General features: G+C 51.2%; 1 pseudogene; it reads right to left on the bottom strand.

The window, feature by feature from the left end:
- Positions 1-5,322: 5,322 nt before the first annotated feature.
- LOC147095542 (uncharacterized) lies at positions 5,323-6,325 on the bottom strand (annotated as a pseudogene).
- Between the last annotated feature and the right edge of the window lie 6,189 nt (positions 6,326-12,514).

Raw genomic sequence — 12,514 nt, 5'->3', positions numbered from 1 at the left:
AGTGCACATTGAGGCAGACACAAACATGGTCCCCATTAACACAAAGGGCACAGTGAGAAAGACACAAACACTGATCCGTCAACAGCCATTGCACAGGGAGAGAGACACAAGCACAATCCCCATCCACACACCGTGCACAGTGAGACCAACACATACACAGTTCCCATCCACACAAAGTGCACAGTGAGTCAGACACAATCACAATCCCCATCCACACACAGCGCAGTGAGAAAGACACAAGCACAATCCCCATCCACACACCGTGCACAGTGAGACCGACACATACACAATTCCCATCCACACAAAGTGCACAGTGAGTCAGAAACAAACACAATCCCCATCCACACAGAGTGCAGTGAGACAGACAGAAACACATTCCCCATCCACACACATTGAACAGAGAGACAGACACAAACACAATCCCCATCCACGCACAGTGTACAGTGAGACAGATACAAACACAATCCCCATCCACACACAGTGCACAGTGAGACAGACACAAACACAATCCCCATTCGCACACAATGCACAGTGAAACAGACACAAACACAATCCCCATTCACACACATTGCACTGTGAGACAGACACAAACACTAACCCCCTCCACACACAGTGCACAGTGAGACAGACACAAATATAATCTCCATCCACACACAGTGCACAGTGAGACTGACACAAACACAATCTCCATCCACACACAGTGCACAGTGAGACAGACACAAACACTAACCACTTCCACACACAGTGCACAGTGAGACAGACATGAACACAGTCCACATTCACACACATTGCACAGTGAGATAGACACAAACACAATCCCCATCCACACACAGTGCTCAGTGAGACAGACACAAATTCAATCCACATTCCCACACAGTGCACAGTGAGACAGAAACAAACAAAATCACCATCCACACACAGTGGACAGAGAGTTAGACACAAACCAATTCCCCATCAACACACAGTGCACATTGAGATAGACACAAACAAAATCTCCGTGCGCACAAAGTGCACAGTGAGACAGACACAAACTCAATCCCCATCCACACACAGTGCACTCTGAGACAGACTCAAACACAAATCCCATCCACACAGTGCACAGTGAGCCAAACACAATCGCCATCCACACACAGTGCACAGTGAGACAGAGACAAACAAAATCCCCATCAACACAGAGTGCACAGTGAGACAGACACAAACACAGTCCCCATGAACACATAGGGCACAGTGAGACAGATACATACACAAGCCCTTTCCACACAAATTTCACATTGAGTCAGACACAAAAACAAACCCCATCCACACACGGTGCACAGTGAGACAGAGACAAATACATTGATCATCCACACACAGTGCACAGTGCGACAGACACGAACACAATCCCCATCCACACATGGTGCACAGTGAGACAGAGACAAACATATTGATCATCCACACACAGTGCACAGTGCGACAGACACGAATACAATCCCCATCCACACACAGTGCACAGTGCGACAGACACGAACACAATCCCCATCCACACACAGTGCACAGTGAGACGGACACAAACACAATCCCCATCCACACACAGTGCACAGTGAGACAGGCACAAACACAAACTCCATCCACACAGAGTGCACAGTGAGACAGACACAAACACAATACCCATCCCTACAGAGTGTACAGTGAGACAGACACAAACACAATCCGCCTTCGCACACAATGCACAGTGAAACAGACACAAACACAATCCACAATCACACACATTGCACTGTGAGACAGACACAAACACTATGCTCATCCACACACAGTGCACAGTGAGACAGACACAAGCACATTCTCCATCCACACACAGTGCGCAGTGAGACAGACACAACCACAATCCCCATCCACACAAAGTGCACAGTGAGTCAGAAACAAACACAATCCCCATCCATACAGAGTGCAGTGAGACAGACAGAAACACATTCCCCATCCACACACATTGCACAGTGAGACAGACACAAACACAATCCCCATCCACACACAGTGCTCAGTGAGACAGACACAAATTCAATCCACATTCCCACACAGTGCACAGTGAGACAGAAACAAACAAAATCACCATCCACACACAGTGCACAGAGAGTTAAACACAAACCAATTCCCCATCAACACACAGTGCACATTGAGATAGACACGAACAAAATCTCCGTGCGCACAAAGTGCACAGTGAGACAGACACAAACTCAATCCCCATCCACACACAGTGCACTCTGAGACAGACTCAAACACAAATCCCATCCACACAGTGCACAGTGAGCCAAACACAATCGCCATCCACACACAGTGCACAGTGAGACAGAGACAAACAAAATCCCCATCAACACACAGTGCACAGTGAGACAGACACAAACACAATCTCCATCCACACACAGTGCACAGTGAGACAGACACAACCACAATCCCCATCCACACACTGTGTATAGTGAGACAGACACAAACACAATCCCCATCCACGCACAGTGCACAGTGAGACAGACACAAACACAATCTCCATCCACACACAGTGCACAGTGAGACAGACACAACCACAATCCCCGTCCACACACAGAGCACAGTGAGACAGAAACAAACACATTCCCCATCAACACAGAGTGCACAGTGAGGCAGACACAAACACGGTCCCCATTAACACAAAGGGCACAGTGAGACAGACACAAACACTGATCCGTCAACAGCCATTGCACAGGGAGAGAGACACAAGCACAATCCCCATCCACACACCGTGCACAGTGAGACCAACACATACACAGTTCCCATCCACACAAAGTGCACAGTGAGTCAGACACAATCACAATCCCCATCCACACACAGCGCAGTGAGAAAGACACAAGCACAATCCCCATCCACACACCGTGCACAGTGAGACCGACACATACACAATTCCCATCCACACAAAGTGCACAGTGAGTCAGAAACAAACACAATCCCCATCCACACAGAGTGCAGTGAGACAGACAGAAACACATTCCCCATCCACACACATTGAACAGAGACAGACACAAACACAATCCCCATCGACGCACAGTGTACAGTGAGACAGATACAAACACAATCCCCATCCACACACAGTGCACAGTGAGACAGACACAAACACAATCCCCATTCACACACATTGCACTGTGAGACAGACACAAACACTAACCCCCTCCACACACAGTGCACAGTGAGAAAGTTACAAACACAACCCCATTCACACACAGTGCACAGTGAGACAGACACAAACACAATCCTCCTCCACACACAGTGCAGTGAGAGAGACAGAAACACTGTCTCCATCCACACACAGTGCACAGTGAGACAGACACAAACATAATCCCCATCCACACACAGTGCACAGTGAGACAGATACAACACAATCCCCATCGACACAGTGCTCAGTGAGAGAGACACAAACACAATCCCCATCCACACACAGTGCACAGTGAGACAGATACAACACAATCCCCATCGACACAGTGCACAGTGAGACAGACACAAATACATTCCTCATCCACACACAGTGCACAGTGAGACAGACACAAACATAATCCGCATCCACACAGTGCACAGTGAGACAGACACAAACACAATCCCCATCCACACACAGTGCACAGTGAGACAGAGAAAAAAACAGTCCCCATTCACACACATTGCACTGAGACAGACACAGACACTATCCCCATCCACACACAGCGCACAGTGAGGAAGTTACAAACACAACCCCATTCACACACAGTGCACAGTGAGACAGACACAAACGCAATCCTCATCCACACACAGTGCAGTGAGAGAGACACAAACACTGTCTACATCCACACACAGTGCACAGTGAGACAGACACAAACATAATCCCCATCCACACACAGTGCACAGTGAGACAGATACAACACAATCCCCATCGACACAGTGCTCAGTGAGAGAGACAGAAACACAATCCCCATCCACACACAGTGCAGTGAGACAGATACAAAGCAATCCCCATCGACACAGTGCACAGTGAGACAGACACAAACACAATCCTCATCCACACACAGTGCACAGTGAGACAGAGAAAAAAACAGTCCCCATCCACACACAGCACACAGTGGGACAGACACAAACACAATCTCCATCCACACACAGTGCACAGTGAGACAGACACAAACACAATCCCCATCTACACAGAGTGCACAATGAGACAGACACAAACACAATCCCCTTCCACACACAATGCACAGTGAGACAGACACAAACACTATCCCCATCCACACACAGTGCCAGCATTTATTTCCCGTCCTTAGTTGCCCTTGAGATGTTGGTGGTGAGCTGCCTTCTTGAACTGCTGCTGTCCGTGTGGTGAAGGTACTCCCACAGTGCTGTTAGGTGGGGAGTGCCAGGATTTTGACCCAGCGAGGATGAAGGAACGGCGATATAATTCCAAGTCAGAATGGTGTGTAACTTGGAGAGGAACTTTCAGGTGATGGTGTTCCCATGTTTCTGCTTCCCTTGTCCTTCTAGGTGGTAGAGGTCGCGGGTTTGCGAGGTGCTGTCATAGAAGCCTTTGCGAGTTGCTGCAGGGCATCTTGTAGGTTGTACACACTGCTGCCACAGCACGCCGATGGTGGAGGGAGTGAATGTTTAAGGTGGTGGATGGTGTGCCAATCAAGCAGGCTGCTTTATCCTGGATGGTGTCGAGCCTCTTGAGTGTTGTTGGAGCTGCACTCATCCAGGCAAGTGGAGAGTATTCCATCACACTCCTTACTTGTGCCTTGTAGATAGTGGAAAGGATTTGGGGAGTCAGGAGGTGAGACACTCTCCACAGAATACCGAGCCCATGACCCGCTCTTTTAGCCACAGTATTTATGTGGCTGGTTCAGTTAGTTTCTGGTTAATGGTGACCCCCAGTATGTTGATGGTGGGGGATTCGGCGATGGTAATGCTGTTGAATGTAATGGGACGGTTGTTTGACTCTCTCTTGTTGGAGATGATCATTGCCTGGCACTTGTGTGGTGTGAATGTTAATTGCCAGTTATCAGCCCAAGCCTGAATGCGATCCAGGTCTTGCTGCATACGGGCATGGACTGCTTCATTATCTGAGGAGTTGTGAATGGAATTAAACACTGTGCAATCATCAGCAAACATCTCCACTTCTAACCTTATGTTGGAGGTCATGGTGAAGCAGCTGAAGATGGTTGGACCTAGGACACTGTCCTGAGGAACTCCTGCAGCGATGTTCTGGGGGTGTGATGATTGGCCTCCAACAACCACAACCATCTTCCTTTGTGCTAGGTATGACTCCAGCCAGTGGAGAGTTTTCCCCCTGATCCCCATTGACTTTTACCAGGGCTCCTTGGTGTCACACTCGGTCAAATGCTGCCTTGACCATTACTCTCATCTCACCTCTGGAATTCAGCTCTTTCGTCCATGTTTGGAACAAGGCTGTAATGAGGCCTGGAGCCAAATGGTCCTAGCAGAACCCAAACTGGGCAGCAGTGAGCAGGTTATTGGTGAGTAAGTGCCGCTTGATAGCACTGTCAACGCCACCTTCCATCACTTTGCTGATGATTGAGAGTAGTCTGATGGGGTGGTAATTGGCTGGATTGGATTTGCCCTTCTTTTTGTGGACAGGACATACCTGGGCAGTTTTCCACATTGTCAGATAGATGCCAGTGTTGTAGCTATACTGGAACAGCTTGGCTAGAGGCGCAGCTAGTTCTGGAGCACAAGTCTTGAGCACGACAGTCGGGATGTAGTCACGGCCCATTGCCTTAGATGTGTCCAGTGCGCTCAGCTGTTTCTTGATATCACGTGGAGTGAATTGAATTGGCTGAAGAGTGGATTCTTTGATGGCTGGTAGCTCAGGAGGAGGACGATATGTATCGTCCACTCAGCACTTCTGGCTGCAGATGGTTGCAAACCATTCAGCCTTGTTTTTTGCACTTGTGTGCTGGTCTCCTCCATCACTGAGGATGGGGATGTTCATGGAGCCTCCTCCTCCCATTAGTTGTTTAATTGTCCACCACCATTCATGACTGGATGTGGCGGGACTGCAGAACTTTGATCTGATCCGTTGATTGTGGAATCTCTTCGCTCTCTCTATAGCATGCTGCTTCCGCTGTTTATCATGCACGTAGTCCTGTGTTGCAGCTTCCCCAGGTTGGCATCTCATTTTTAGGTACGCCTGGTGCTGCTCCTGGCATGCTCTTCTGCACTCTTCATTAAACCAGGGTTGGTTCCCTGGCCTGATGATAATGGTAGAGGGAGGGATATGCCGGGCCATGAGGTTACAGATTGTGGTGGAATACAATTCTGCTGCTGCTGATGACCCACAGTGCCTCATGGATGACTAGTTTTGAGCTGCTAGATCTGTTCTGAATCGATCCCATTTAGCACGGTGGTAGTGCCACACAACATGATGGAGGGTCTCTTGCATGTGAAGACGGGACTTCATCTCCACAAGGACTGTGCGGTGGTCACTACTACCAATACTGTCATGGACAGATGCATCTGCGACAGGTAGATCGGTGAGGACGAGGTCAAGTAGGTTTTTCCCCTCGTGTTGGTTCTCTCGCCACCTGCTGCAGGCCCAGACTGGCAGCTATATCCTTCAGGACTCGGCTAGTTTGGTCAGTAGTGGTGCTACCGAGCGACTCTTGGTGATGGACATTGATGTCCCCCACCCAGAGTTCATTCTGTGCCCTTGCTACTCTCAGTGTTCCTTCCAAGTGATGTTCAACATGGAACAGTACTGATTCATCAGCTGAGGGACTGCAGTAGATGGTAATCAGCAGGAGGTTTCCTTGCCCATGCTTGACCTGATGCCATGAGACTTCATGGGGTCTGGAGTCAATGTTGAGGACTCCCAGGGCCGCTCCCTCCCAACTGTATACCACTGTCCTCCTCCTCTGGTGGGTCTGTCCTGCCGGTGGGACAGGACATACCCAGAGATGAAGATGAAGGAATCTGGGACATTGGCTGAAAGTTATGATTCTGTGGGACAGCTCTCCCAATTTTGGCACAAGTCCTCAGATGTCAGTGAGGAGGACTTTTCAGGGTCCTGTGCTGGGCTGGGTTTGTCTTTGTCATGTCCGATGCCGATACCGTAGTCAATGCCGGGTGGTCTGTCTGGTTTTATTCTTGTTATTGTTGTAAAAATTCAGGGGCGCAATGAAATTTACAACTTGCACCCGCGTAGTGTAAGGCCCCACCTGAGACACACAAGAGCCATACAGTACCAGCCAGGAATGAATTGATACCATTAACCCTTGCTGTACTCGAACCGTAACTGGCACTGAGACGCAGGAGTTGTGCAGTGCCACAAAAGACTGAATGATGCCCTTCGCCCATGCAGTTGGCGTTCATGCTGCATTAAAGGTACAGCTGTTGCAGCATTCCAGGTTTGTGCCCATCTAGTGCAGGACCAGGTGTGGACAGGTAAGCCAGCCCTCCTGGATAGCTTGGAAATCTCCCAGAATGGGACATGTGTCTAGCAGCCTGGGAGATCTTCGTGATTTAAATTTTACTGCAGTTAAATAGCAGTCACTAACTGTTTATTAGAAATGGGTTAACAATTTAGTGGAATTAGCTGACAGGGAAATTTGATACAAGCAGGTTAAACAATGTACTAAAAAGCAGAAGAGAATTCATTTCCTCTGCGTGCATTATATGTCTGATCACACTGAAACAGGATTAGCTGCTTATTAAAGATTGTTAATCATTTCTCTTATGAGATGAGATGACACCTTTATGTCAGTCTAATATACTTTATTCTTGGGGAGGCGTAGTTTGGAGTTCATGGGGACCACTGTGTTGGACTGATATTGATGGCTCCGTTGGTAATCTGCAGGTTACTACATGCCGTGTGTAAGTGTGATGATCTCTTCAGGGAAGAATCATTGCTTGTAATACAATCACTGCAGATTGAGTCAACGCTAATATATGCTGATGACTAGAAGAGTCAGTTTTTAAAACAGTGAAATCAGGTGGTTCAACCTACAGCAGAAAACTGAAGTGATTAAGGACCTTGGTAATATTTAGGTCCTGACATGGGATGTCATAGGTAATTGAGCTGTGACATGGGACTTTGTAGGATATGGGACTCTGACACAAGATTTTGCAGGCTATGGATCTCTGACAGAGGGCTTTGTAAGACATGAGGCTGCCACCAAACTTTGCAGGATATGGGACTCTGACAAAGAATGTTTTAGGCCATGGAACTCTGACACAGGACTTAGTGAGAAAAGGGACTGATAGGGAACGTTGTGTGATATGGGGCAGTGATACATGCCTGTAAGGACATGAAGCTTTGATACCGGACTTTGTAGAACATGCGGCTATAAGCTCTGGAATTCCCTTCCTAACGTTCTCTGCCTCTCCACCTCTCTGTTCTTTAAGACCCTCCTTAAAACCTATCTCTTAGTCCAAGTGTTTGGTCACCTGTCCGAGTGTCTCTTTTGTCTCAGTGTCAAATTTTTGTCTGGTTATGCTCCTGCGAAGTGCCTTGAGGTGTTTTATTATGTTAAAGCCGCCATATAAATGCAAGATTTAGTGAATTATCGTTCCATTCCCGTGATTTATCTATATATATAATATAAAGTGGCTCTTCTGTCTGTCCGGATGTCTGTCTGTCTGTCCGTGTTCTATACGTTTGAAAGTTACAGAGCGTACCGATGCGCGCATCGCCTCAAAGAAAGCTTGCGATTCCGGACCGGTCATAGCGTATTTACGTTTCGGCCGGACAAAAATCCCGCCCGCGGTATCCGAAAAACATTCAGCGTTCCGCTCATTAGCATCTCATTAGCGACCGTGTGACATCGAGGTCGACCAATCGGACGGGCGGGTTCCTGGTGCGTGCCATCCTACAGTTGAGTGTCGAGTGACTCGATGATTGACCAATCCTACGCTTCGGTGACCTGACCGGTGTGTGGGCGGGCCTTATCCTTCTGAACCGAGGTGAGTGGCCCGCCATCTTGATTTTTCACGATTTTTTCCCCCACACTTTCTGTGTGTTAGGGAACTAAGGTAATATTTTAATGACGTGTTAGGGAATTAAATAACAATTTATTTGTGTTTTTAAATTGTGTTTAGCAAATGCGCACGTGGTGGGCGGGGCAGTTGGCTCCTCGTTCGAGACCAGGCCTGCGTCCGACCCGAGGGGCCACTTAGTTAACCGGCAGCCGAGCCCTGCCTCCTATTCACATCTACCGTCCTTCTTGCATGGGCCTACCGAGCGACTCCTACTCCCTCCTCCTCTTTTGCTGCTCTCTATTTATTTAATCTCCTCTTACTCGGCGAAAGATGAGTTTAAAAAAAAAAGAAGAGGCCGACAGTTGCGCGGCCGCCTTGACGACGGCACGCATTCGCACGGCCCCCGTGATGCCAGCACACAGCCTCGGGAGATTGCGGGGGGGGGGAGCCTCGGGAAATCGCGGGGGGGGAGAGCCTCGGGAAATCGCGGGGGGGGGAGAGCCTCGGGAAATCGCAGGGGGGGGGAGAGCCTCAGGAAATTACGGAGCCGGGGAGAGCCTCGGGAAATTGCGGGGGGGGAGAGCCTCGGGAAATCGCGGGGGGGGAGAGCCACGGGAAATCGCGGGGGGGGGGTGAGCCTCGGGAAATCGCGGGGGGGGTGGAGAGCCTCGGAAATCGCGGGGGGGGGAGAGCCTCGGGAAATCGCGGGGGGCAGAGCTTCTCTGTTCCCCCCCAGTCTCTCTCTGTTCCCCCCGTCTCTCTCTGTTCCACCCTCCCCCCAGTCTCTCTCTGTTCCCCCCCCAGTCTCTCTCTGTTCCCCCCCCAGTCTCTCTCTGTTCCCCCCCCCAGTCTCTCTCTGTTCCCCCCCACCACAGTCTCTCTCTGCCGCCCCCCACCCCCCCCAGTCGCTCTCTCTCTCTCTTCCAACAACAACATGCCCTCGAAAAAGACTCGGCAACGCCGGGCTCACCCCAGCTAGTGTATATATTTAAAGCGGCTCTTCTGTCTGTCTGTCTGTCTGTCTGTCCATGTTCTATACGTTTGAAAGTTACAGAGCGTACTGACGCGCGCGTCACCTCAAAAGAAAGCTTGCGATTCCGGACTGGTCATAGGCATATTTACGTTTCGGCCGGACAAAAATCCCGCCCGCGGTATCCGAAAAACGTTCAGCGTTCCGCTCATTAGCATCTCATTAGCTGACCGTGTGACGTCGAGGTCGACCAATCGGACGGCGGGTTCCTGGCGCGTGCCATCCTACAGTTGAGTGTCGAGTGACTCGACGATTGACCAATCCTACGCTTCGGTGACCTGACCGGTCGACCAATCGGTGCGTGTGTGGGCGGGCCTTATCCTTCTGAACCGAGGTGAGTGGCCGCCATCTTGATTTTTCACGATTTTTTCCCCCACACTTTCTGTGTGTTAGGGAACTAAGGTAAATATTTTAATGATGTGTTAGGGAATTAAATAACAATTTTTTTGTGTTTTTAATTGTGTTTAGCAAATGCGCACGCGGTGGGCGGGGCAGTTGGCTCCTCGTTCAAGACCAGGCCTGTGTCCGACCCGAGGGGCCACTTAGTTAACCGGCAGCCGAGCCCTGCCTCCTATTCACATCTACCGTCCTTCTTGCATGGGCCTACCGAGCGACTCCTACTCCCTCCTCCGCTTTTGCTGCTCTCTATTTATTTAATCTCCTCTTACTCGGCGAAAGATGAGTTTAAAAAAAAAAAGAAGAGGCCGCCAGTTGCGCGGCCGCCTTGACGACGGCACGCATTCGCACGGCCCCCGTTACCCCGGAAACGGGGCACGCTGGCGGTCTTGAAACCACGCATGCGCACGGCCCGCCACCCCGTGACGCCAGCACGCATGAGTTTAAAAAAAATGAAGAGGCCGCCAGTTGCGCAGCCGCCTTGACACCGCATGCATGCGCACGGCCCCCGTGACGCCAGCACACAGCCTCGGGAGATCGCGGGGGGGGCGAGCCTCGGGAAATCGCGGGGGGGAGAGCCTCGGGAAATCGCGGGGGGGGAGAGCCTCGGGAAATCGCGGGGGGGGGGGAGAGCCTCGGGAAATCGCGGGGGGGAGAGAGCCTCGGGAAATTGCGGGGGGGGGGAGAGCCTCGGAAATCGCGGGGGGGGAGAGCCTCGGGAAATCGCGGGGGGGGAGAGCCTCGGAAATCGCGACGGGGAGTGCCTCGGGAAATCGCGGGGGGGGGAGAGCCTCGGGAAATCGCGGGGGGGAGAGCTTCTCTGTTCCCCCCCCAGACTCTCTCTGTTCCCCCCCATCTCTCTCTGTTCCCCCCTCCCCCCAGTCTCTCTCTGTTCCCCCCCAGTCTCTCTCTGCTCCCCCCGTCTCTCTCTGTTCCCCCCCCAGTCACTCTCTGTTCCCCCCCAAGTCTCTCTCTGTTCCCCCCCCACAGTCTCTCTCTGCCGTCCCCCACGCCCCCCAGTCGCTCTCTCTCTCTCTTCCAACAACAACATGCCCTCGAAAAGCCTCGGCAACGCCGGGCTCACCCCAGCTAGTCTATATATATAAAGCGGCTCTTCTGTCTGTCTGTCTGTCTGTCCGTGTTCTATACGTCTGAAAGTTACAGAGCGTACCGACGCGCGCGTCACCTCAAAAGAAAGCTTGCGATTCCGGACCGGTCATAGGCATATTTACGTTTCGGCCGGACAAAAATCCCGCCCGCGGTATCCAAAAAACGTTCAGCGTTCCGCTCATTAGCATCTCATTAGCGACCGTGTGACGTCGAGGGTCGACTAATCGGACGGCGGGTTCCTGGCGCGTGCCATCCTACAGTTGAGTGTCGAGTGACTCGACGATTGACCAATCCTACGCTTTCGGTGACCTGACCGGTCGACCAATCGGTGCATGTGTGGGCGGGCCTTATCCTTCTGAACCGAGGTGAGTGGCCGCCATCTTGATTTTCCACAATTTTTTCCCCCACACTTTCAGTGTGTTAGGGAAGTAAGGGAAATATTTGAATTATGTGTTAGGGAATTAATTAACAATTTATTTGAGTTTTATATTGTGTTTAGCAACCACCCCCCCCCCCCCCTCCTCACCCTCGCGCAGGGGGACTCGGGGCCTGAAGCTCAAAAAATTTCTCTCTCTCTCTCTCTCTTTCTTCCCTCTCTCTCTCTCCTTCTCCTCTTCCCTCTCTCTCCTTCTCCTCTTCCCTCTCTCCTCTTCCCTCTCTCTCCTTCTCCTCTTCCCTCTCTGTCTCTCTACTTCCCCTCTCAGGTTTGACGGTGTCGGGGCCAAAGCGCGGGATGGACACCCGAAGTGATCCGCTTGCGAACGGCCACCAGCCTGTGGGGTTTCCCTGCCTACTCCCGCGGGCCGCCTCGCGCCGCTGGCACTGACCGCGCATGCGCTGCCCGCCCGCGAGAGCACTCTCTGGCTTTTTTTTAAGCGGCTGTCCCTGATCTCAATCGGACACGGGAGTCTGCCAACCGGGTCCAAAGGCCCGCCTTGTTCACCAGCAGGTGCTACCGAGGTAGTCGGTCGGGCCTGGAGGGAGAGTGTGAGGGAGAGGGGGGGGGAGAGAGAGTGTGAGGGAGAG

Source organism: Somniosus microcephalus, unplaced genomic scaffold (genome assembly GCF_052327205.1).
Source record: "Somniosus microcephalus isolate GS21.2 unplaced genomic scaffold, FLI_Smic_1.0 unresolved_chr1, whole genome shotgun sequence".
Taxonomy (NCBI): Eukaryota; Metazoa; Chordata; class Chondrichthyes; order Squaliformes; family Somniosidae; genus Somniosus; species Somniosus microcephalus.
Note: the sequence above shows the minus strand (reverse complement) of the source record. Positions and strands in the feature narration are given on the sequence as shown.